The sequence below is a fragment of the Ptychodera flava genome, chromosome 5 (genome assembly GCF_041260155.1).
Source record: "Ptychodera flava strain L36383 chromosome 5, AS_Pfla_20210202, whole genome shotgun sequence".
Taxonomy (NCBI): Eukaryota; Metazoa; Hemichordata; class Enteropneusta; family Ptychoderidae; genus Ptychodera; species Ptychodera flava.
Genome location: NC_091932.1, coordinates 10989962 through 11014596, shown reverse-complemented (window position 1 = coordinate 11014596; position 24635 = coordinate 10989962). Strand labels below are relative to the sequence as shown.

The window sequence follows — 24635 nt, the reverse complement described above, 5'->3', positions numbered from 1 at the left end:
CGAAAATTTCCCATAAGTGATCCCTTTTTAGTTTTACGTTCCTTTCAAGTTTTCAGTGCTAGTGCTTTCAAGGATATCCACCTGAGACTTAGAGATGTTATGTGTAAATAGATGTTTAGATTGGCTTGGTATTTTATTTCGAACGGCTTAATGAGGAAAGTTCAACTTTCACATGATTACGCACAACATTGGTCTTAAGAAAATAAATTACAAATGTTTCCATTTATATTCCTACATGACCATGTTTGCTTACTTGCTGATCGGCAAACGTTTCACGAACCTTGGCTTGAGCAAAACACAGTAACAGAGCAACATGCATTGAATGCAATAGATCGATCCACTTATTTTCATTGGATGAAAACATATTGACCCTAACTTGCATATTTGTCTCAGATATATTTAGGTTAAAGTATCGAGAACATTAAGTCTCAAGGTTAGGGGACATACATCGCCATGACAACGAGTTTTGGTGGGGTCTTTATGCGGCAATAACCCTATTTCATTTTTATGCAAGACTTTTCCCAACATTTTAACATTGTTTAAAAAAGATACATAGTTTCCTATTGACCTTAAATTTTCTGTATAAGGACTAAGAGGGGTGTGATATCTTTAGCATGAAAATGAGTGCAATGTATTAATATTATGTCTTTTTTACCTAAATTATCTTCATAAGAACGTTCAGAAGTAAATAAACGTAGTAACAAACGTCATCTCCCTATCGAAAACTATTTCTTGGATTTACACTCATCGGCATTTCTATTTTTAGAACGTGTGATGATGAGAAACCAAAATTTCACATTAAAAATCATGAATTTTAGCTGAAAGATGGAACTATACGGTAACAATTGTGTACATGTTGGACTGCCTGAAGAAGTGCAAATGTCATCTAACCTAGTTTGCCGCTTTATTTTGTACACTCAACTTATCAATTGTCTTTCTTGCAAACTGTATCTATCGATGAAGTGCCGTCGTCAATGTACTGTTCCATGAAGAACTTTTAATGCAGCTTTTGACATGACAGCAGCAGTGATCATGAACAGCCAAAGGTTTTAATTCCAATTAAAGCAATGTTCGATACATAAACATACATAAACATTAGGGTAATGGACATAAACAGTACACCTTGGGTATGTAATCAATATTTCGTATGTCGTCTGCTACAAAGAGCATGAAGGAAGTAATCTTGTTTGACGATCTTATGCTGTAGATTGCTATAAGTTCTTTATTCTCAAGAAGTTACCAAGAACGAAATTGACAAGTTCATTTTCATTCGTTCTAAAACTATCCAATTCAGGTTAAATAAAGAAGCCCGTCACCAGTTACCATTGATATTAAATAACATGCATAAAGTACAGCTCTTCTTTGCCGTTTAAAATGGTTCTGCTTGATGATAGCCGTGTATCTAGGCAACCATTACTTCTACCTCACACATGGTCAGCATCTGCGTTCTATCAATCAGCTGTACACTGACGTATCGCCCTTGCATTGGAGTCTCACAGCCACATCTGACATGGACTGGATTTTCCTTGACCATTCTCCCAAGTATCATCATTCCACATGGTGGATTTTCTTCGAAGTTTTGGCTATTACCAACACTGATCTCGGCATTCTTGAGACGGAAAGCTTGAAGAGTGGGAAAACTTAATTTTGTTAGTTAGTATAATATATGCATCGATTGTAATATTATTTATTGCACTGCTATGAATTATATAAGGCCATAAACGTGACAGCATCAATAAAGAAGGAAGTATAAAGGATGAAGGAATGTGGAAGGAAATGAGAAGGAGAAAAACTGAATGGATGAACTATTTTTACTGATGACGTCATTAGAAGAACGATGTAAGTAGTGTACACTTTCAAGACATACAGATATTCTGGCTTATTCTAGTGAGCTAAGTTAGGATTATGTATAAATATTATATATTATATTTAGGGGTTATTACACGAAGTTTGGGCGATACCGCTTCGTATTCGAGTGATGTGTCCGCATTTTTACGAGTTGCGCAGCAACGAGTCAAAATGCGAACACATCACGAGAATACGACGCGGTATCGCCAAAACTTCGTGTAATAACCCCTTTATTACACATGCATGCTTTGATACGACTCTTTTCCTACGGACGTTCCGAAATTAGCAACGAAATCAACTGAAATCGACATTGCTTTCTACTCGCTGTACTAAAAAAAAATGATTGCTAAGGAGTAATGACAACCGTATCACTTCTTGATATTATTCCGCTGTTGGGTCATTCCACTTCAAGGTAGGGTTTATGGCACGCTTTAAAGCCAAAAAATTAAACATTGAGATGTCGACACAGGTTTTCAAAATTTGAAGAAGATTCACTTCGAGCTTAAAATGGCGGTGGACGTAAAACATAGACTGGAGTGTGTAAAATTAGTGTGTTTTCGTGTTTTGAAACATCACCTCATCCCTTTGCAAAAGTTATTAGGCCTGCGAAAATCGGATCAAAATACACACGCCGCGCCAGCGTTCGATTTCAAACTCGATCGAGTATGAACAGATGACGAAGTTAGAGCAAGCAGCTCTGCGACATCCATGAATGCTCAGTGGATTTACTAATAATAGCCGTACCAGTCAGTTTATCTCCAGGAATTATACATGTCCTCAGACGTCAAATATGCCGAATTTACCATCTTAGAAAGGAATTTGTGAGCGGATTAGAGAAAACGTGAAGTGAGTACACTGTAAGCTGTAGCGTCGTAACTCGATCGTGATTTTGTTGCTGTACGAATAAAACATTTCAAAGGTATTTACATCGTCTGCTCGCATAGTTCCGTTACTGGCTTGCCTGAATAGAACTAAACTTCTTTGAGCGACCTAAACAAAAGTTTGACTTTCCCTAGTATCTTACATTGTTTCCGAAACCCGCACCGGACACGATCAAGCCCTGGGAATCTCACTGACAGGTACAAATTAATAAATATGTGCACCTTGTCTGTCGGGAGTATTGTCAGTGCGGTTGGATTATTGTGGCTCATTTATGGTTGTAAACGATGTAATTCACCATCTAGATACTTAAACTCGTCAACAGGAAACTTGTCGTATAGCGGTTCTATCATGATGCAATGTCAAACGGGCGCGGGGATTGTAATCTTCAGAAGGCGTACGCGTTGCTGTAAGTAGTTCGGTTACAGTTAAAATATAATTCGTATTTTCACTAGTTAAAATACGGGATCATATCAGTACCGTCTAGACAGTAGGAGAATGACAATACAGGCATAGCATGTATTATATTATATTATATTATATTATATTATATTATATTATATTATGAGGTTATCCCTCGATATCACCTCTTGGTGGGGTCGTATTGCTGCGAGTGCGGTTGTGGGCCGCATCACACGAGTCGAAGACGAGTGTGATGCGGTCCACAACCGCACGAGCAGCAATACGACCATACCGAGAGGTGATATCGAGGGATAACCTCTTTATCATATACCTATGCCAACGTTATTGAATGAATAAATCTCGTATATTAAAATATGATACTTTTCACTGTGGTTTTCTTGATGGAATACATTTGTTTGCGTCATCTTGCTAAGGCGGATTGATATACTAGCGTCTGATGTAATCTATCAGCTGGCTCATTGCCAATTATTTTACGGTTGAGCAGAGAAATGCTTGAACTCTGTCATCAAACATGTAGGATATCTACCGAATCGGTACGGTACATGCAAGTGTTGTGTTTGGTATTATTTTCCAGAACGCATTTACCATGAATACACGATATTTTTGAAAGTTGTGCTTTTGAATTTGCCGGTCCTCCGACATGTCCGATTTGCTTGTCGTCTGCGCCTCTGTGCTTATGCACGGACGGAACAGCTGGTCTGTCATCGATCAGTGCCCGTACGGTGATGATGCTCTGCTCTTTAATTTGTTCAAATTGGTAGCACTACTAGCAGGTTAATCCGATATCGACACATGTCTTTTATTTAGTTACCCCGCATTTCCCTATGCTTCAAAACCCTGCTACTTTTGGAGATCGGACATGATATCGTAGTCAAAGTCAAAATCATAGACGGACACCATAGTTTGTTTTGATTAGGGCGCCACCATGTAAGTAGTCCGGTATGCAAATCAACAAGCCGTATCAGGCTTTGTTATGTAAATCAACAGGTCGTATCACTTTTTCATATGCAAATATTCAATCGAATGAAAGAAAGACGCGCTGATCATTCCTTTCATATGGAAATCAACAAGGCGTATCACTTTATTGACATGCAAATCAACATGATAAATCATGTCACTGAACTCAGTACAGACACAATACAGGGCATAGGTATATGATAATATATATTATCTGTTGTGATTTATAATATTGAGATAATGTCAGAAGAGAGGACAGTTGTATACATGTGGTTGCCTAGCAACTTAAGTTAACTGGAAATTAGAAACGTACTAGACACAGATGTTGACAACATGAAAACACGGGCCAAACATGCTTTTACAGAGGTTTTCTTACGAAAAAATGTTCATTGAAATATATTGTTCTCGGATTCCTGTATTATAAATATAGTGATTACCTTTATAATGATTTTAAGGACTTATACTGTGACGAACAGAATAACTCATCGGCTTACTCGAAGTTAAGAGCCTGACGCTTACCACTTTCTCATCATAGACAACTTTCCGTGACGACAACTTATTTTATACATTCATACACAATTAAAGATATTTATGATAAAAATGACGAGCGGCGATACGCATATTCTAATACCATTGCCATGGGACGCACGCATCATTAAAATCGTTTAATAAGGTAAGTGTACACAGTACTAACCCAACGAAACTAGTGTCAGAATGAAACACTTTCTATAAATTGCCGTCGTTCTGCTTATACTGACATGCAGCTGTGTGGCTTTCAACCCACGCTAAATTACTTCTCCTTATTCCACCGGTCAAATTAACGCACATTTATGCTTTATCTTCCCATTCTCCTTTGCATTTCAGTGACGCCTTTATAAACCTTCAATTTTAAGTGCGTGCGCCGTGCTTCTCCCGGTCGTATTTAATACCATGCAATGCGACTGGTTATGCAGCAATTAACGTCTGGAAACTTAACGTTGTACAATTTAGGACTTTTTTAAACAACAACCTTTGTGCGATGGTTGTGTTATACGTTATAAAGCAAAGTCACTTTTTTCACATTCGTTGACTTTAAGTTCATCAACTTTTCATCTGGCAAACTGGATGTTTTAAAATTAATGCACATAAAAACTACAATAAAGACTATAAGCAATAATACTTATCATCAATTCTGAACTTAAAGTGGCACTCCCATTTGGTAACATTTTTAAAACACATTTTTTTAGTGCCAACTGTCGATATTTGACGGGGCGACTGCGCGCGGTTCGCGAGATATCGATAAAAACATGTCTTCAAAAAGTAAAAGCTTGAATTCCGGTGGCCCACATAAATTCAACTTCCGAACATCGAACGTTCGGCACTGGGGCCATTGTCAACTACGCTATGGAGTACGAGTCTACACTGACACTGCTGTACGCCACAGTACCACTTGCCTAGGTGATCGGTCATGCCCCGTGGGAGAAAGCTGAGTCTTACTGACTTGGTGATAAAACGAAAAACAATTTTTGCTGATTCCACCAGAATTCGCATAGGTCACTAGCCCAGTTACGTGCGGTTGATACATAGCGGCCACCGCGTGGTATGCATAGACGCATACCACGCGCGCGGCGAACCACGCGTACTGTGTGGCAGACGACAAAATGTAGTCATCGGAGGCGGCTAATATTTAACACGTAAAAACTTATGTTTATGTGGTATTGGTTAAAAATATAGTACAACTGATTTAGAATAATGACAACGACAAAGCTAAGAAGAAGTTTTCAAAAACTGACCTGTGGTAAAGGTATAATGCTGTATATAAAGTCTTCGCAGTGGGAGGTAAAATTGCGTCGTTCGAACTTATTATGGACTCCCTAGAATATCGTCAATCAGCACAACAACAAACCTTCGGTGGATTTTGCGTCATAATCAGAAACGATCGTAAAACTTCGGGATGTGAAAAATACGCTCGGGAAATGACATGTTTTTATCGATATCTCGCGATCCGCGCGCAGTCGCTACGTCAAATATCGACCGTTGGCATTAAAAAATGTGTTTTAAAAATGTTACCAAATGGTAGTGCCTCTTTAATGCTCCACGGCTGACTCCACTTTGTTTACACTTTCACAAATACGGTCAGTTTAGATTGTTGAACATACATAAGAATTCTCATGAAACTTGCACAAAACTTGTACAAGTTCCTCCACCATCCGCTGTACAAGCTTCAAACAACATCTAGTTAATGTTTTTTTTTTGACGACACAAACTCACTCGTGAAAGCAAGCCATCATAGAAAGTTCCTGCTTGAGGTAATTGTTCAATTCGCGTTGTCGGTGTCGGTAGGTAGTCGAATATTTAGAGAATAACATAATGAAGAAAACCCATTTGTGATCGAAAGTTCCCTAAAAAAAACATGCAATGATTTCGACTTGGAGCACTTTCTTGTCGATCGCTAGTTAAATATTATAAATGAGAAAAAGTAATATTGTTCAGAACTATGACACTTTAAGCACGCTCGTCATGTTTACTTACGACAGCAATCCTGTCTGTTGGTGATAACAACTTCATAGATGTAGTAAGTTTCTCCCAGGTCCACTGTCCACCAAGGTTGGTATTCTTTGTTTGTCCAAGAGGATGAACCAGAGTTTGCATCAGTATTGAAGTCTCCATCAACTGCATTTTCCGATCCAGAATCTTTTTTGGGTTTATCGGAGCTCTAAGCAGTTGGCCTGCCCTGCGCCACATTGTGGAGACCAGGAGGAAACTCGCAAGCTGGGAAGATCAATTAAATAAAATTACTTAAAGGAAATGAATTATATGCATTCACGCCTAAAACATACTTGTTCAAGGTTCAATTTGCCCGGTTGAAAGAACAGGAAATAGGATGTTTGGAATAAATTTATGTAACCCGGATGAAAATATTTCAGAAGCATAGTTTTGTGTCAACAATAATTCTCATCTTGTTAACCCGTGCTCAAGTCCTGAATCTGTAGTTCCCGCACTTGTGTCTGTTGGCGTTGACTATTGAACGATTTGATTATAATCAGACGTAGAGATGGGGATATTTCCACCTCTACTCGTTCTTTGTTGTTCTCGTTAGTTGATAGTCGCCTCACTACATCCGAACAAATGCTATAGAAAATCACGTTCAAATCTTGCACTTGTTATTTTTAAAACACTGGCCACAGTGCCGTAATTATCTGCACGGATACAAAACTGCATGTTTACTTACTTAAAATTTACGTACACTACTGGATGCACTAAGACAGTTCGCAGATCATTGAGGCCTGAGACAGTCTATATTGAGGCCAAATACAGTCTATGTTGAGACAATGTTAAGGTTGTAGAGATAGTAGCAGCCGAGAAGTAGTGAGGTGGCCATCAGTTAAAGAGAAAGTATGTTGTCAATCCGTTAAGTATCTAAGTGAAAATTCTAAAATCCTTACACTTGTCTCTGATGTTCCACAGGGTTCATTTTTGTTGTGTTTTGTTGTTGTTTTTTATTTTTATCAATGACTTCCCTCCGTCTTAAAGTTGGTAACTTTACACATATTCGCTAATGATCAAACCTTGTGCGGATCGGGCACAATATCGAGGAAAATGAATCAAACTTCCGTAACGATATTACATCGGTTTCTTCCTGGCTTTTCTAGCAATGCTTTGTCTGCTAATACATCAAAAATCAAAAGTATGGTTATAGCGTCACGTCCGAAAGTTAATCATGTGATTGATTCAAATGTAAATGTTCATGGAAGCATTAATGATGTGAAATTGTAAATGTTTTTATCACACCCTTCTGGGCATTGATATTGACAGTACCTTAAGTTGGGATTCTCATCTCCATAATTTATGCATAAAATTGCCTATCAGAATCGGTATTTAAAGGAAACTGTGTCCCTTTAACACCTGTAAAAGTTCTGTCGTTAGTTATAACGCAATTTTCTGTCTGTAATTGATTATTGGTGCATTGTGTGGGGCAATACAGCAAAGACGAATCGTCACTTGATATACAAATTTCAACAACAGGCTCGTAAAGTCATACTTGGGGTTGATGTCATAATATCAACAAAAACCCCTTTCTCGCGTCGTAAATGGTTACCAGTTGAACTTCGCACAGACTGTTTGATTGCTGTTACAAACTTTCACATTTCTTAAAAGTGTAGCACCTGATCACTTAAACCAGTTCCTTAATGTATCCTATATAAATATTTTAAATACTCGTGGATCAAGTAACTGTAATTCATCATAATTAATAATACATTTTTACTAATTAATTATAAATTTATAACAATTTATAAGCACAGGACAAAGGTTATCGTGCAACTACAATTTGGAATGATATTCTATTGTCTATGAGAAGCATTAGGAGTTTACAACATTTTTAAAAACCCAGTTGCGCAATTTTCTGAACAAATTCATGATGGTTCTTCACTGGCTTGACGTTTTTATTGTCATATGTTTTCATATGTTTGTCTCAATGAGCCATTCACTGTTTCCAGTGATTATATTCAATTACCTGTATAACATTAGTTTTCCATTTGTTTAAGGTCCTTCCTTACGGCTATGATGTGAATCGTAACAAATGTTGTAACCCAGACTACCCCGTTGAATTGAATAAATAAATAATAGAGAATAGTTTGATCTATTTATCTGAAATAAAGCTGACAAAACCCTTATTTCCTCGTGAAATAATTTTTTCGTATTACTTTAAAACCCTAACATTTTTAATTAGTCATGTACGGTGAGGGACAGCATATATAGTTATGTTTTCAAATTTGTCGATAGACTGAAAAATTTATAATTCTTTTGAAGGAGCGTAGAGAGCACCCTCCAACGACGGATTTCAGTCTACTTTGTCGATTAATCATTTGAACGTTGATCGCATAAAATTGAAATTTAACACCCTTCTTGCACCCGATAAAGAGCAAAACTCTAGGAAAGATATGTAGCAAAATTGGAATATTCATATGACAAGTGATGACATGATTCGAAGAAGTCTACCTCTAGATAAACTGTCCGGGACTGCTCGAATGAGTGGTACCTGTTAGGAGAGAACAATCTTTTGTCAATTCAAAAAAGTGGTGATACTCACGTGGTAACGTCGGAATCATAGTGGCTGCATCATTGAAAAAGGAAAGTATCATTAGAGGCAATAATTTAACGATAGCTGAACCTCAACTTGAAAATGTATCTAAAATGACATTGCATCTTAATGGATATCCTTCTGACAACAATATCCTTTTAAAAATAAACTTAAATGTAACTTCATGTTGAATTGTAAATTAGATCACATGTTGGGATATAACAAGATCTCCTGACATACAGAAGAGTTCGGCGATAACAAATGTAAACTTTAATTCTAATGCTTATTTTTTAAAATATGCAAAATCATTTTGTAATGTTGTTCAGGGAATGATATTTTGTAGACCTCTGAGCTGAAAAGTAAATTGATTAAAATGAGGTGAAAATGCATTTTGAAGCTTTTAATATTCATATCCTCAGACTTAAGAAATTAAAGAATAACTTACTTTCGCCTTCCGGAAATATATGTTAGCAAGTTTGGAAAAAAGACAGTGAAATATCAGTAAAATGTGTACAATAGGAGTTTTAACGTATCATACAATTTTATGACCGTCTATTGCAAAATAAGTATGACATTCTCATTAGCTCTGAAATGTTACATCAGGTTTTCATAGTGTCAATCATTATCAAGACATATCAAAGTCATTGAAATAGCACGCATGAATTTTTGAGACGTACTATCGAAACGGATAACAGTACAAATCTCATGACAAGTTTTGTTTTCAATTATGTAGAGATAAATGAGACGGACGAACGATAACATACCTACTACCGGCGGTTCCGTTTTTGGTGGCGGTGGTGGCGCTTCGGTTGGTGGTGGTTCTGTTTTTGGAGGTGGTGGTGGCGGCGGGAGAGTCGCTGCACCTAAATAAGTTGGTAAAATAAATATAATTACTGGTTACATACTATTGAATATGGCCAGATTTCCTGGTTGCAGCATAATATAGAAGTTAATTTTTTTTTTTTTTTCCAAGAGATTAAATGTTCTTAGATATGCATTATGCTTTAAATAAAATAATTTTATGAAACAGCAAATCGCTGCATTACTAATACGCTCTAATTCGGTATTGTCGGAATAAAGGTGGAAACGGTCACTTTCGATGAGATGATGAGCCGAACATTTTGATCGTCTTGTTTCTCTTCAAAAGTGGACTGCAAGAACATACTGCCAATAACTCTTCAATGGCCATACATGTGATTGACTAGAAGAGCTTTTATTTCAAGCATTTTAGGGAGACGTTTTAATGTCAAACATGTCTCAATTTCCAAATTCAATACAGGTTGCACATTTGCTTTTCACTAGGATCTTGAGGGAAAGGTTTGACTGGTGGTCTTCCTAAATTAAAAAAAAAAAACATTGTTGGAACGTGACCTCAGAAATCGCCAAATAATTAGTGTCAAAATTCAGTGTGAATAATTTGCTAGGTCCACCTCGAATAAGAAAATGTCGTCGTTAAGTTATCTTGTCCAGTGCTTCGTTGTGGTACCAGCTGCCCTGGATAGGTAAGCGTACCCTGTTAACATGCTACATGCTTCAAGATTTAACCCGGTTGACAGGTTCAATGTGATTAAGCAAAACTATCAAATTGGTACAGTGAAATCAAACCAGGTAAGTCGCCACGAATTATTTAAGAAAATGAATCGTCATGTTCGATATCACATTGCTTATCTACAATAAAGCGTCTCACAGATCCACTTAGCTTTTGTGTTAGTAACCTGTGCCTGTCTCAAAAACGATTTTTAACGTCATTAAATATTATCTTACGTGTTATTGTGCCAGTATGGTAGCCAGAGTCTGCCATTATGTCACCGATGGTGTGTTTCAACCAGCATTGATTAGTTGGTGTTAGAACCCAGGCAACACAGCCGTCAGTGTTTCTACAATCTTCGCAACACTCCTCAGGACTGTTTTTGATGTTCGTTTGTCCCTTATTAAGGTCATTATGTGGTCTGCGGTAGCCTTCATCGATCTCACAACCTTCATGTATCATTATAGAGAGAATACATATATTTCCATGACTAGGACCATACACACGCACTCGCTAATTACATAATTGCATACATAGATACATACTTAGTTACAAATATACATAGATAGATACGTACGTTGATACATAGATACATACATACTGCCAATACCTCTTAAATGGCCATACATGTGATTGACTATTAGCGTTGTTATTTCAAGCATTATAGGGAGACGTTTTAGTGTGAGCATATCCCAATGTCCGAATTCAAAACAGATTGCACATTTGCTTTTCACTTAGATCGTGAGAGAAAGGGTTGACCGTTGGTCTTCATCAGTTTTAAAAAATAAATAATGTTTTCTTTCTCTACCGGGAGGTGATAGTAGCTCCAAGAAGTAGCTGATAAAAGCTTCACGACAAATACTTGGCATTGTGGTGTTAAATTATGTTCCCTCCAACATACACCAGACATATCACACTGACACCAGTGTTTCCTATTTTGATTATTCCTCTTGACAACAAAAGAAAATGGAAAGTCTTCTGATAGACGATCATTGTTTGAATGTGACATCAGAAATCGCCGAATAATTAGTGTCAAAATTCAGTGTGGATAATTTGCTAAGTCCACAGCGACAATAGAAAATGTCGACATCTTTAAGGTTATATTGTCCAGCTGCCCAGGATAGGTAAGCATACCCTGTTAGCATTTTACATGCGTCAAGATAGAACCCGATTGACACGTTCAGTGTTATCAGCAAAGCTACCAACTTGCTGCGGTGAAATCAAACCAGGAAAACTGCCACTAATTATTTAAGAAAATAATTCGTCATGTTCGATATCACATCACCGTATCTGCAATAAAACGTATCACAGATCCACTTAGCTTTTGTGTTAGTAACCTGTGTCTGACTCAAAAACGATTACTTACGGTCATTAAATATTATCTTACGTGTCATTGTGCCAGTATGGTAGCCAGAGTCTGCCATTTTGTCACCGATGCTGTGTTTCAACCAGCATTGATTAGTTGGTGTTAGAACCCAGGCAACACAGCCGTCAGTGTTTCTACAATCTTCGCAACATTCCTCAGGACTGTTTTTGATGTTCGTTTGTCCCTTATTAAGGTCATTATTGGGTCTGCGGTAGCCTTCATCGATCTCACAACCTTTATGTAGATTTAATGCGAATAGATATATTTCAATGACTAGGACCACATACACGCACTCGCATAGATACATCGATAGATAAGTACATACATACATACATACATACATACATACATACATACATACATACACATACATACATACATACATACATACATACATACATACATACATACATGCAAGCATGCATACATATATGCACGCATTCATTTATGCAAATATGCATACATACATAGATAAAAAGATACATAGATACATATATAGATACATACATAACTACATAAATAGTTGTAGCTTTTCATAATCTTATATTCGCATGTTGATGATGTTCCTGATAACACTTCCAATGAAGAGGCAAAACATGTTGCAAAAGTTAAAATTCACAGACAAATGCAATGCAGTACATTGCTGCGGTGAAATCAAACCAGGAAAGCTGCCACTAATCATTTAAGAAAATAATTCGTCATGTTCGATATCACATCACCGTATCTGCAATAAAACGTATCACAAATCAACTTAGCTTTTGTGTTAGTAACCTGTGTCTGACTCAAAAACGATTATTTAAGGTCATTAAATATTATCTTACGTGTTATTGTGCCAGTATGGTAGCCAGAGTTTGCCATTTTGTCACCGATGGTGTGTTTCAACCAGCATTGATTAGTTGGTGTTAGAACCCAGGCAACACAGCCGTCAGTGTTTCTACAATCTTCGCAACACTCCTCAGGACTGTTTTTGATGTTCGTTTGTGCCTTATTAAGGTCATTATGTGGCCTGCGGTAGCCTTCATTGATCTAACAACCTTCATGTAGCATTAGTGAAAATAGATACATTTCAATGAATAGGACAATACACAAGCACTCGCACACACACCTAGATAAATACATACATGCGCGCATAGATATACAGATACATACATAGATATAGATACATACATATATACATAGAGACCTACATATATACATACATAGATATATACATAGATACATAGATACATACATAGATACATACACACACAGAGACACACACACAGCAAATTCAGGAACTCCTATGTAGAAGCATTTGATGTTCGCGTATGCAAAGACGTCAGAAGTCACAATTGAATAACTTACTTTCGCCTTCCATGAATGCAGGTGAACAAGATAAAAGAATGATAGGGTTAAAATCATGTAAAAACCGTATAATATTAATATAGAATAATTGAATAATTGCTACAAAACATCTTGACATTTATAACCATCATTTAAATACTACCAGGTTTTTTTAGAGATTTGACGTCTGTCTTTTTCAAATCAAATTAAATAAATTATTCTAACATAATGAAACCTTTTGGTGAGAGCTACAATGACAGTGATAAGAGTACAAATCGTAGGCCATCAACATATGCCAACAGCGTTTAACTCACCAGATGACCGGTGTTAGGCGCATGTCAGTGCTGTTTTAAGGGAATATGGTGTGATAGGAAGTTATCACGTAATATTAGAAGTGGTTCATTGAGTAATAATCGACATCATAGGATTGTTGTCGGTGCTTTGATGCTCCACCATGCCCGGCATAAGCTGACCGTAAACGCCCTCCGAAATTTATAACAGTGTTTTGCTTTGTTTCTCTTTTCAACGCTTTTTAATTGAATGTACTTTTGAGTAGTTTGTGGTTGAATCACATACAACTTTTCGTTAATTGCCATTTCTATTAGATGTCTGTGGAATCTGACTCAGAAATAATTAATAAATTTAATGAGTAAAAAATATCCCCGCGTACCCGAAGGATCCACAGAAAGACTATAACCGCAAAGCAGCAATAGCAGGACTTTACCGACCATTTCTTATGTGACGATGATCGCTACAAAGAACATACGAACTCTGAGTAACGCCTAAGTCGAATTTTCAACTTGTCATCAATTTTTACCGTAAACTGCTCTTCCAAACAGGTATTAATCACTGTTAGCACGTATGCAAGACTACAGATGATGACCTTGTGTAAAATTACAGTGTTCGATGCCAAAAGCAGAGCCATATGAATAATAATGCAAATTACTTCATGTATAAAGTAGTTGTACCTGTTACTTAAGTTTCATGCATCTTTCCATCATCAGACTACTTTTACCATTGGGATGTTTTATAGGATTGGACGTACCATTGTACTATAGATCTGGATGGTGTTATATATATATATATATATATATATATATATATATATATATATATATATATATATATATATATATATATATATATATATATATATATATATATATGTTTGTGTGTGCGTGTCAAAACCTTTCAAGACCTGTTAAGAACGAAGCACATCATAGTTATGATGGATAGTCTTCTAGCAACAGACAGTGTTTTGAGCTACATATGAACGCCGGTGTAAGTATCTGACCGCGGATGTAAAATTGAAAAATTGATTGAAATTCTGCGCAGTCAAGGTATTGACATTAAACTAGCTTGGAAAAAGATATAGACAATGCCCGTTTTGGATCATTCCCCTTTTCAATTGAAAGTGCCTGCCATGACGATTTATTTTGGGAATTTCAACACTGTGACAGTTTATTTTGGTAACAAAAATGCTGGTCACCGCTGAGAGGTAAGGGCGATACGTTCTGAAACAAAAATATCACAGGAAGAGATGGCCCATGGCGACTCTTGCGATAAGGCAGAGGATATGTACCGGGCCGTTGGCGCCATTTCAGACAAACAGCACACCAAAGAAAAGTTTGCAAAATATAAAGAAAACGAACATGCGACTATCTTACGTAAAAGATCGTCATTCTGTTTGAAATTCCAAACAATCCTGACCGACATAGGCATTTCATGGTGCATGTTTTTTTAAGAAAAACTAGAGAAAATTTCAAAGATTTATATCATTCGGTTGTTAACAGGACATCTGGAAAACTCATGATAGTACTTGGTGTCACCTACAAGTCAACATATATTTCAAGTGCAGATGCACACTTCTCCCTAACTTCAGGAAGTATTTGTGTTGACCATATACATAAGTAAACGCAAGATATAGTACAACCTCCGCCATCTTAACAGGTTACTCTATTGGGCATGCCCAGCAAAGCAAATTGAGCTGTTTAATTTTTACCGCATTTTTGCCTACCTACCAACTTATTTACCTATCTACAACTTCTCTACGCTCCGGGTAGATTTAAGATGATGATAATAAGTTGAGCTGTCAAATATTACAGGTCAAAGAATGTCATTTCTGGTAGTCGGAATGAACGACATAATATTCGAGGCAAACAGGGAAGCGCCTGTTTTTGACACCCCCATTTTGAAACAAAAGCGAAACACAGAAGAAACGACAAAAACATAGAATACCCAATAGTTAAGATAATATGTGTGCCAATTTTGTAATATTTAAGAAACGCCGTCTCACCATTTGTATTATTTTAAAGCTTATACACACACTGATCAATGCGCACATTACACTGAAACATGTTGTATACACCAAGGCTATATAGCACTAGTCCTCTGAAAATCTGTTGCTTCATAGCAAGTCGTCCATAAGCAAATACCGATAAATTGCAGAAATGAATGAACCCGGACCAATTGTAGCATCACATTTGCAATGGAATTTCAAAACTTTATTGTATTTTACCTCCAAACTTGTAATCGCATCGCGTTTTCTATTTTAATCCTGTCACCGTTGATATCACAACTAATTCATGGATTTCAATATTTATTCCAAAGCACCAAGATTAATCTTTAAATGTTCTAAATTGTGATGGGCATGTTTCGATAAAATCTCTGTCTTTCTCCAGATCATCAACACAGCCGCGTATATCCAAAATGCAACCTCTGTTACACCGTTTCATATACTTTGTATTATACGCCTAATTTTCAACTATGTTTTACGTATTTCTAGGTTTTCAGGCACAATGTTACGTAATGGTAGATGCGACTTCTGGTGTTATAATAAAAAACACAGATAATTGTTTTTCAATGAGAAAAATGGACCAAGTTTTAAAGTAACATCTACATACCGGTCCGAGAGAACGCCACTGCTACGATCAGGCTTATTAACAAAAAGCGTTCCATGCTGAGGTCTCTTTGGCAGTATTCTCAATTGACGAACCACAACGCACATTTTTAAAATATGTAGCTCTTAATGATGCAAGGTGATTGGTCACTATTTGTGAAAAAAATGTCAGCATTTGCATGGATTTGCAATCAGTCGAATGCGCATGACTTCACACCAACATTACAGAGTATACGTATATTTACAAGTTAAAGTAGTTCGGACCTCAAAAATGTAAAACAGACTTTGGTCAAAATTTCTCCAAGCGAAGTTTCGACCATTCTTTTTCAAAACAAAGAGTAAAAAATCAGAAGTGATCATGCAAATTTTGGCACGAGAACAACAAGTTGCCCGATATTACCGATATAAGAAAATGCTCGCCATCCTCGTTTTATCTCTGTGAGGAAATACAATTGCCGATTTTCACAAAACTAAGCCAGTGAAACTTTATTTTCTCTGTAGGCTTCAAAATGACCCCAACCACCACATGTGGTAGACCAAAAGAATTGTGTATAAGTCTGAAAGTCCACAAAAACTGCCCTTGAGCTGCTTTCTATGTTAAGGTAGTATGTGCCTCGAAAGTGAAAGACTTAAACTTTTGCCCAAACTTTCCTTAAGGAATCTTTCAACCATTCTTTTTCAAAATCAAGAATAAAATTCGGGGGTCACCGTGCAAATGTTGGCACTAGAGAATCAAATAACCCAGGATTTACGGATTTTTAAAATTCAAAATGGCCACCATCCCTATTTTAACGCAATAAAAAATAAAATTTTTCGAATATCGAAAAACTAAACCAGTGAAAAGTTTTCTTACAACAAGAGCTTTAAATGAGCCCACACAAATGGTATATCAGTAAAGAATTGTAAACATTTGAGAGTCCGAATTTGTGTCCCCGAGACGCGTTCTATCCTAAGCGAGATCCAATCTAAGAGCAGACAAACACAGGGATTGATTAAGACATTTGGCAGTAGGATATCTGTATACCCTGTTGAACTTGGGCAATGTTTTTTTAATAATATGTTAAAGCAAGGGAAGATAGCCTGTTGGCAAGCTGTCATATAATATAGTTACTGATCACATGGATATCTGCCTGCCTACCTGCCGGTACACACAAACACATGCGCAATACTTTCAGGTGTAACATCGTTAATATGATAGGTATGAAGAACGCCAATGTCTTCCAAGAAATAAATTAGGTCAACTTGAATAACTGGAATAATTATTGGTTTGATCTCTCTAACTGTCTAGACCTCTTCTGTGATTCTAGCATAATCGATGGTACATTTATTTTACACTCGAAAATACAAGCGCTTGCTATACGTGCCTCTGGGTAATTTTTGTGCGGACATCTTTCTTGCGTAAAAGAATCGGCAAAACATAAATGTTGAAGATTTTGCATATACTTAGATGCTTATAGGTTCATGTTAAGCTTTTTTTCCTAAAAAGCACGATCGTTCTGTACCACAGCTGATTAAGACCTTTCTAATATGAGATTCAGGCATTTAAGTTTAAGCATGGTGTTACTCTGCCGGCCATATATTATTCGAATAAAGTTGACAAGGTAATAAATAAATGGAGAATTCGCCATCCACTCTACCCGCATATGCTTCAGTTACCATAAGTGGAAAGTAGTCAATGGTGGTTGTTTGAAGTACTGGCTTGCAAATGTCGCAAAATAGAGTGTGAAATTTATTGTTTGTCAAATATTTAGATTCCTATCTCAATGTTTGAACGGCATTGGAATAGTAACTTCTACATATTTTGTCGAAAACCTCGCATCTTTTATGAAGTTACAGTACTTCTTGGTCTTATGTTGTATATAACACTATAAAGCATTTCAAGTAATTGCCTTTTTAAAAACAAAATTCTTGTTATGGACTTTCGGAATCACAAGGGCTAGATATTTTAGGCCGATACGTCATGACATGACCCGCTGATCAGTATTTCATAGATTGTATTTTTATCATAATTTTTAGCATGAAGAAAGGGGTAGGTCACTCGACGTTTTGCTGTTCATCGGTAAACATTATGGTAGAAGACTAATCTTATTTTCCATTTTTATATAAATTGAACATTACTTCAGTAAATTCTTAATGGGATTCGAAGTCAGAACGTTTGACATTCAGTCACCTACCAAAGGCATCAAACTCAAAATAGCTCGGTCACGTTCTGGGGCCCAATTAGGAAACCTTCAGTATTTATGAACGAGGTCTGGGCCAGACAAAATTGTATGTGGGCTATCATGTAAAAACTAACCCCTGACACACACACACACACACACACACACACACACACATACACATGGCGTGCAGAATCTTTCATAAGTGTATGTAGTTCCTGCAGACAAAACTTCAAACAACATATCTTTGTCTGTAGGAATTATTATATCATGTATAATAGATGTATTAAAAGTTCATTCAGATAAGATTATTACACCTACACTTTTTCCACTCTTTCTGATGAAGACATTTTTTAAAACCATTCATCTATGCTCAATGCATTTGGCATTCCTTGAAAGAGAAGGACAAAACTCTGCCTACGTTGTATTGGAATACTAAACTGCACAAGAACCCTTACAAACAACAGTTTATCACAGGATCAAGCAAATGCACTACAAAACATCTGTCACAATTATTGACTACAATTTTAAAAACTATCAAAATTGGTCTTTTTTCGATATTGTGACAAAGTGTATGAAACGAAAGGTTGAATCAAATGTGGATATTTGACAAATTCACAGGAATTGTTGCTTGATTTAAAAGTCAAGAAAAATAAATTTGACATTTGACTGTTCTACATCATACACCACAACTCCCTACGATAAACTAAAAACTTGGTTGTCACCTCTTGGGAAGCAAGCTTTTCTGCATAAAAATGGCAGTAGAAGGTATCAATACATAACCGTCAAACATAGGTCAGGTTATTTTAGTAACAACATAGAGGCCTAGCAGAAATACACAGATGAAGAAATACTTAAAAAGCTTAATTTCTTAATCGACAAGGTATTTGTTAGTTTGGTGGTATAACATTTAAACAATCTATCATCATACCAATTGGTACAAATTATGCACAACTTCTTGCTCACTTATTTCGGTATTCATACGAAAGAAAGTTCCTATATTCTTTCTACAAAGCAGAGTCTAAAAACTTGCAAGGCGTTTTAACAACACGCACATGCATATTGGTAAATTTGATTAGTCTAGGCAATCCAGACATATCAAACTACTTACATCATATTTATCCTGATGAGTTGCAAATCAAAGAAACAACGGAGAGTAAGACCTCAGCTGCATATATCTATCTGTTCCAACAAGTGGACACTAATGGGCAATGAGACACAGCTCATTGGCATCACAACTATTGAGACAGGGAGACACACCACAAAGACTGATGAGAACTTTCAAAAAGTTCTATGGTCGATATGACGACATTGTTGCCTTATACGGCATCTTGGTCACTCAAATAATTAGCGACAGCATTCGCGGCTTTGACTTATTTCAGTGATTCATTTGCTGTAGCACTTCAAACAATTTGGACAATTTCGGGACCAATCCTGACGGGTGAAGCATGGTAGCAGGGTACGTTTATTTATTCCAGACACCTGCTACCACCACTATCTGTGGTTCAAGATGGTCCTACTTAACTTTGTAAAGCACAAATGCCCCATTGACCTGGTAATATATTACCTTGGATGAAAATGATTATTGGACCAGTTTAGTGTCATATTTCGGGACTAATATCGCAAATATAATAGGTATGAAGGACGCAAATATCTTACCAGATATAAATAGGTCAACTAAAATAACTTGAATGATTGTTAGTTTAATCTCTGATACTGATTTTACCTATTCTGTGATCCTGGCATTGTCAATGAGGCATTTATTTGCATACGAAAATACAACCGCTTGCTGTACATGCCTCTGGCTAATTTTTGTGCAGACATGTTGAAGATTTCATATTTACTTGGGTGCTTATAAGTTCATTTTGAGCTTTTTTCCGACAAAAGCATGATCGTTCTGTATGTAATACAGTTTGATTTAGACCTTTCTAATATGAGATTCAGGCATTTAAGTTTATGCGTGGTCTTTCTCTGCCGGTCACATACTATTCAAATAAAGTTGACAAGGTAATAAATAAATGGAGAATTCGCCATCCACTCTACCCGCATATGTTTCCGTTACCATAAGTGGAAAGTAGACAATCGTGGATGTTAAAAGTACTGGCTTTCAAATATCGAAAAATAGAGTGTAAAATGTATTGCTTGTCAAATATTTAGATTCCGATATCAATATTTGAACAGAAACGGAATTGTAACTTCAACATATTTTGTCAAACAAGTTGCATCTTTTATGAAGTTACAGTACTTCTTGGCCTTATGTTCTTATATATATTGAATTTCAAATACACCTTTTTATACACATTTTTTGTTATGGCCTTTCGGAATCACAAAGGCTAGGGATTGAAAGCTGACATTACCGCTGATCAGTATTTCATAGATTGTATTTTTATCATAATTTTTAGCATGGAGAAAGGGGTACGTCAGTCAACACACACACACACACACACCCACGCACACATGCATTGTTAAGGGGAGACTTTGGGAGGCACACACACTCACTCAGGCAGCGACATAGACGGGTAGAGACTAACAAAGGGTCGGACGTATGGCACCGTATTCAATTAACAAGCTCAAGTAATGCAAAGATTTGCTGCTTCATAAAATTATTCCATTTGAAAAGTACAATGCATCTAAGAACTTTGATCTCTTTGAAATATCAAATACCTTCTATCTTATGCTGCAACAAAATTGCTTTTAAATTGACCTACGTTTAGCTAGTTCCTGAAAATTATCATATAGAAGGGAAGAAATTTTGTAAGGAGTTTATCATATACATCTGAAAGTATACAACATGGAAGTCTTCTGGCCACTTTAGAAGATGCATTTATCATTATCCATGACGGAGGAATCGCTCAAACATTACTTTTAAAATTTGTTATCTGTTACATCTTTCATGCACCACAACCTTTTCAATCCTAATCAAGTTTTTGAAGAAAATGTCAGTCTATAATGAGACGTGTTGCACTTTCTACTTACCATATACCTGAATATCAATACTTCGAAATAAACACATAAGTGAAAATTAAAAGATGCACTGCAGTGAACATAAGTTATATTGTTCTTACCTCTACACCCACAACATTAACAACATTATCAAATATTAGATTTAAGTTCACATTTTCTTATTGCTGAACCCTTCTGTGTGGCAGGAGACCCAGTTATATTCCAAAATGTGATCTAATTAAGTAATAAAGTACACCAAGCGATGGTATACCACGAGATTTTGACCAGTTCACGACATATATGCACGAGCGATAGCGAATTCTGGTGTGGAACGTCATAAACGGATTTATGCTCAAGCTGAGAGCTGTCGCGTATGCCGGTCGTGGTATATTGCCAATATACCGGGGTTCTTTTAGCGTCTCGACCAATCAGATCGCTGTATTTGCACCATCGATCTGGTATGATATAATTCACATTATATCATAACAGTATATTGATGGCGCAAATGCAGCGATCTGATTGGTCGAGACGCGAAAAAACCGTTGTTTATTAGCGATATACCACGGCTGGCACACGCGCGAGCTCTCGGCAAGAGCCAAAATCCTTTTTCGACATTCTATGCCAGTATTTCAATATACTGTTATTATATAATAGCAATAAATCACACCGAGCGAAGGTATACCACTCGATTTTGACCAGTTCACTTCATATACGAACTCGCTTTCGCTCGTGCATATATGTCGTGAACTGGTCAAAATCTCGTGGTATACCATCGCTGGGTGTACTTTATTGCTTAATTATATCATAACAGTATATTGATGGTGCAAATACAGCATTCTCTTGGTCTAGACGCGAAAAGAACCGTGGTATATTGGTGATATATCACGGCTGGCATACGCGCGAGCTCTCAGCTGGAGCAAAACTCCGTTTATGACGTTCCACGCCAGAATTTCAATATACTGGTATGATGTAATAGCAGCAACGGTATACCACTCGATTTTGACCAGTTCACTTCATATATGCACTCGCTATATGCACTCGCTATCGCTCGTGCATATATGTCGCGAACTGGTCAAAATCTCGTGGTATACCATCGCTAGGTGTGCTTTATTGCTTTATTATATTATATCATGCTACCATGCGCCATTCTGATTGGACAAGGGCTCATTCCACCGATGCTAAATTACTGTTTTAGCAGTGCTAAAACGGGCCCCTTAACCAGCATTTTCGAAAATTGCCCAGTCGGTGCATTTGAACGTACCTATTAAAACTTACTCCAAAACAGTCCGCTTTGTTTCAAAGACCGAAGTCCGAATTTCGACACAAAGATAAAAGTATGAGTCTATAACTCACCTCTTGGTGAAAATAAGTTAGGGTCAATGACGAAAGACACCTCTGAAGGAACACATTTGGGTTTGATGAACACGAATCGTTGCATTAGGGCAACGGTGCAGCGCGCCGTTTATCTCCGACATTCTGTGTCTGGTTGTGGTCTTGACCTGATGGTTAAACAGGGATTGTCTCCTCACTGGCGCAGTGTCAGCGTCCAGCTCTCGCTGAACCTGGCAGCACATTCTGCAAAACTGTTGGTCACAGTTGCTGTCATCCCTAGTCTGGATTATTTCAAAATTGCCTGTTTACTCGAATAATAACGTCCAAATTATCCATCATTTAAAACTGCGCCTGTAACCTCACTGTACCAAGATTGGATGTTGCGATGGTCGACGCATCGGTACAAAATATGATGATTAGACAAATCTATTTTTAGTATGCTAAAACAGCTACGACTATCGTTCTTTTGTAAATTTACGAAAAAATTGTTACTTTTTCCTGTGATTTGAACTCTTGACCCATTTTCTGTGTCTGTAGCAGGTCACAAGTTAGTGTTTGCGTTGCATGTGAATAAAATTCAATGTTGATGAACGTAATCCGTATGTTATCGTAGCATACTGTGTGCGTCTGTTGTAAACGTAATGCAAACTTAGGGACTGGTAAGTTTCTTCGGCCTGGGGGCGGTGGATTCATGGGGGGGGGGTCACCCTGTTTTTTGACTTTGGTGATAAGGGGGGGGGGTCAACATGTTTTTGAAATACCCAGTAGGGGGGGTCAGTGTGTTTATGAATTTTGACACAGGCTCATCATTGCCTAAAATGCATCGTGTCAGCCACAAATTTCATCATTCAGTTGCATTTTTCGGCGTGCCCTTCCGGCGTGTAACTTTAATAATCAGACATATTTTTCAGCACACCCGACTTTAACATACATAAATCAGAGATATCAGTATGTTTAATATTTTTCAGCGTGCTCTTTGAGCACATTACTTTAATATATCAGACATTTTTCAGCACGTACTTCCGGTGCATGACTTTAATATACAAGACATATATATCAGAGATATCAGGATATTTCATATTTTTCGGCGCGCCCTTCGAGTGCCATACTTTGATAAATCAGAGCTATATGTCAGAGATATCTTGATGTAAGCTAAGTGAATTATGAAATCTGCAGTACATATGAAAATCATGACAAATTCCTGATGCTTTTCTGTTTTCTCTATGAGAATTCAGTATGAGAAAGCAACATGCACAAATATTTCACAATATATTTGATACAATGACTTATTTTAGAGATAGAAAAATGACAAGATATCTTTCCTTCTCATTGATGCAACTATTTTCCTTTGTGTCTCAGCTTTTCTGTAGAAAGATGCTTTTTTAATGACCAAAATAACAGTTAAAAAAGGCAGTTTTCTCATTATTAGCTGTGCTTTTATGGTTTCAATGTTAAGAGAAGAGGTCCTCTCAGACACTGCACACATCAGATTTGGCTAAAATACCTCTCTATGGTTCCTAAGCAGATTTAATTGGATGGCTGGCAAGTCTTAACACCAATCAAAGTTTTTGATTTACTGCTTTTTCCTCTTTAATATTAATGATTGACATCCATTTCTGTACAACAGGTCAGGACATCTGGTTAAGCATAGAAAGTGCGTAACACATTCACAGCTCATTCAAAATGTACTGTATTCAAACTTTAAGATTGACATTTTGAAATTCCTATCTCACAACTGACATGTCAACAATTTCATTAAAACACAGAATTACTGTTTAAAATATATGTAAAATATCTCTCTCTCTCTCTCTCTCTCTCTCTCTCTCTCTCTCTCTCTCTCTCTCTCTCTCTCTCTCTCTCTCTATCTCTATATATATATTTAATTTATATATATATATATATATATAATATAATTT

The 24635-nt window shown here is 36.9% G+C and overlaps 1 protein-coding gene and 2 long non-coding RNA genes across 4 annotated transcripts in view; 1 reads left to right on the top strand and 2 right to left on the bottom strand.

Annotated features, from left to right (window-relative positions):
* Positions 1-24635, top strand: part of LOC139132701 (uncharacterized) — a 220793-nt gene that overhangs the window by 164735 nt on the left and 31423 nt on the right. The gene's annotated exons all lie outside the window — the stretch shown is intronic.
* LOC139132991 (uncharacterized) lies at positions 1205-9202 on the bottom strand. Its single transcript, XR_011552513.1, has 3 exons — positions 9179-9202; positions 6619-6858; positions 1205-1623 (listed from the first exon to the last, which is right to left on the bottom strand). It is a non-coding gene; the product is annotated as an uncharacterized lncRNA (long non-coding RNA).
* On the bottom strand, positions 9963-13027 carry LOC139132479 (uncharacterized). 2 transcript variants are annotated; one of them, XR_011552318.1, is made up of 3 exons: positions 12885-13027; positions 12085-12297; positions 9963-10032 (listed from the first exon to the last, which is right to left on the bottom strand). It is a non-coding gene; the product is annotated as an uncharacterized lncRNA (long non-coding RNA). The 2 variants fall into 2 exon arrangements; XR_011552317.1 differs by lacking the exon at positions 9963-10032 and adding an exon at positions 10941-11146.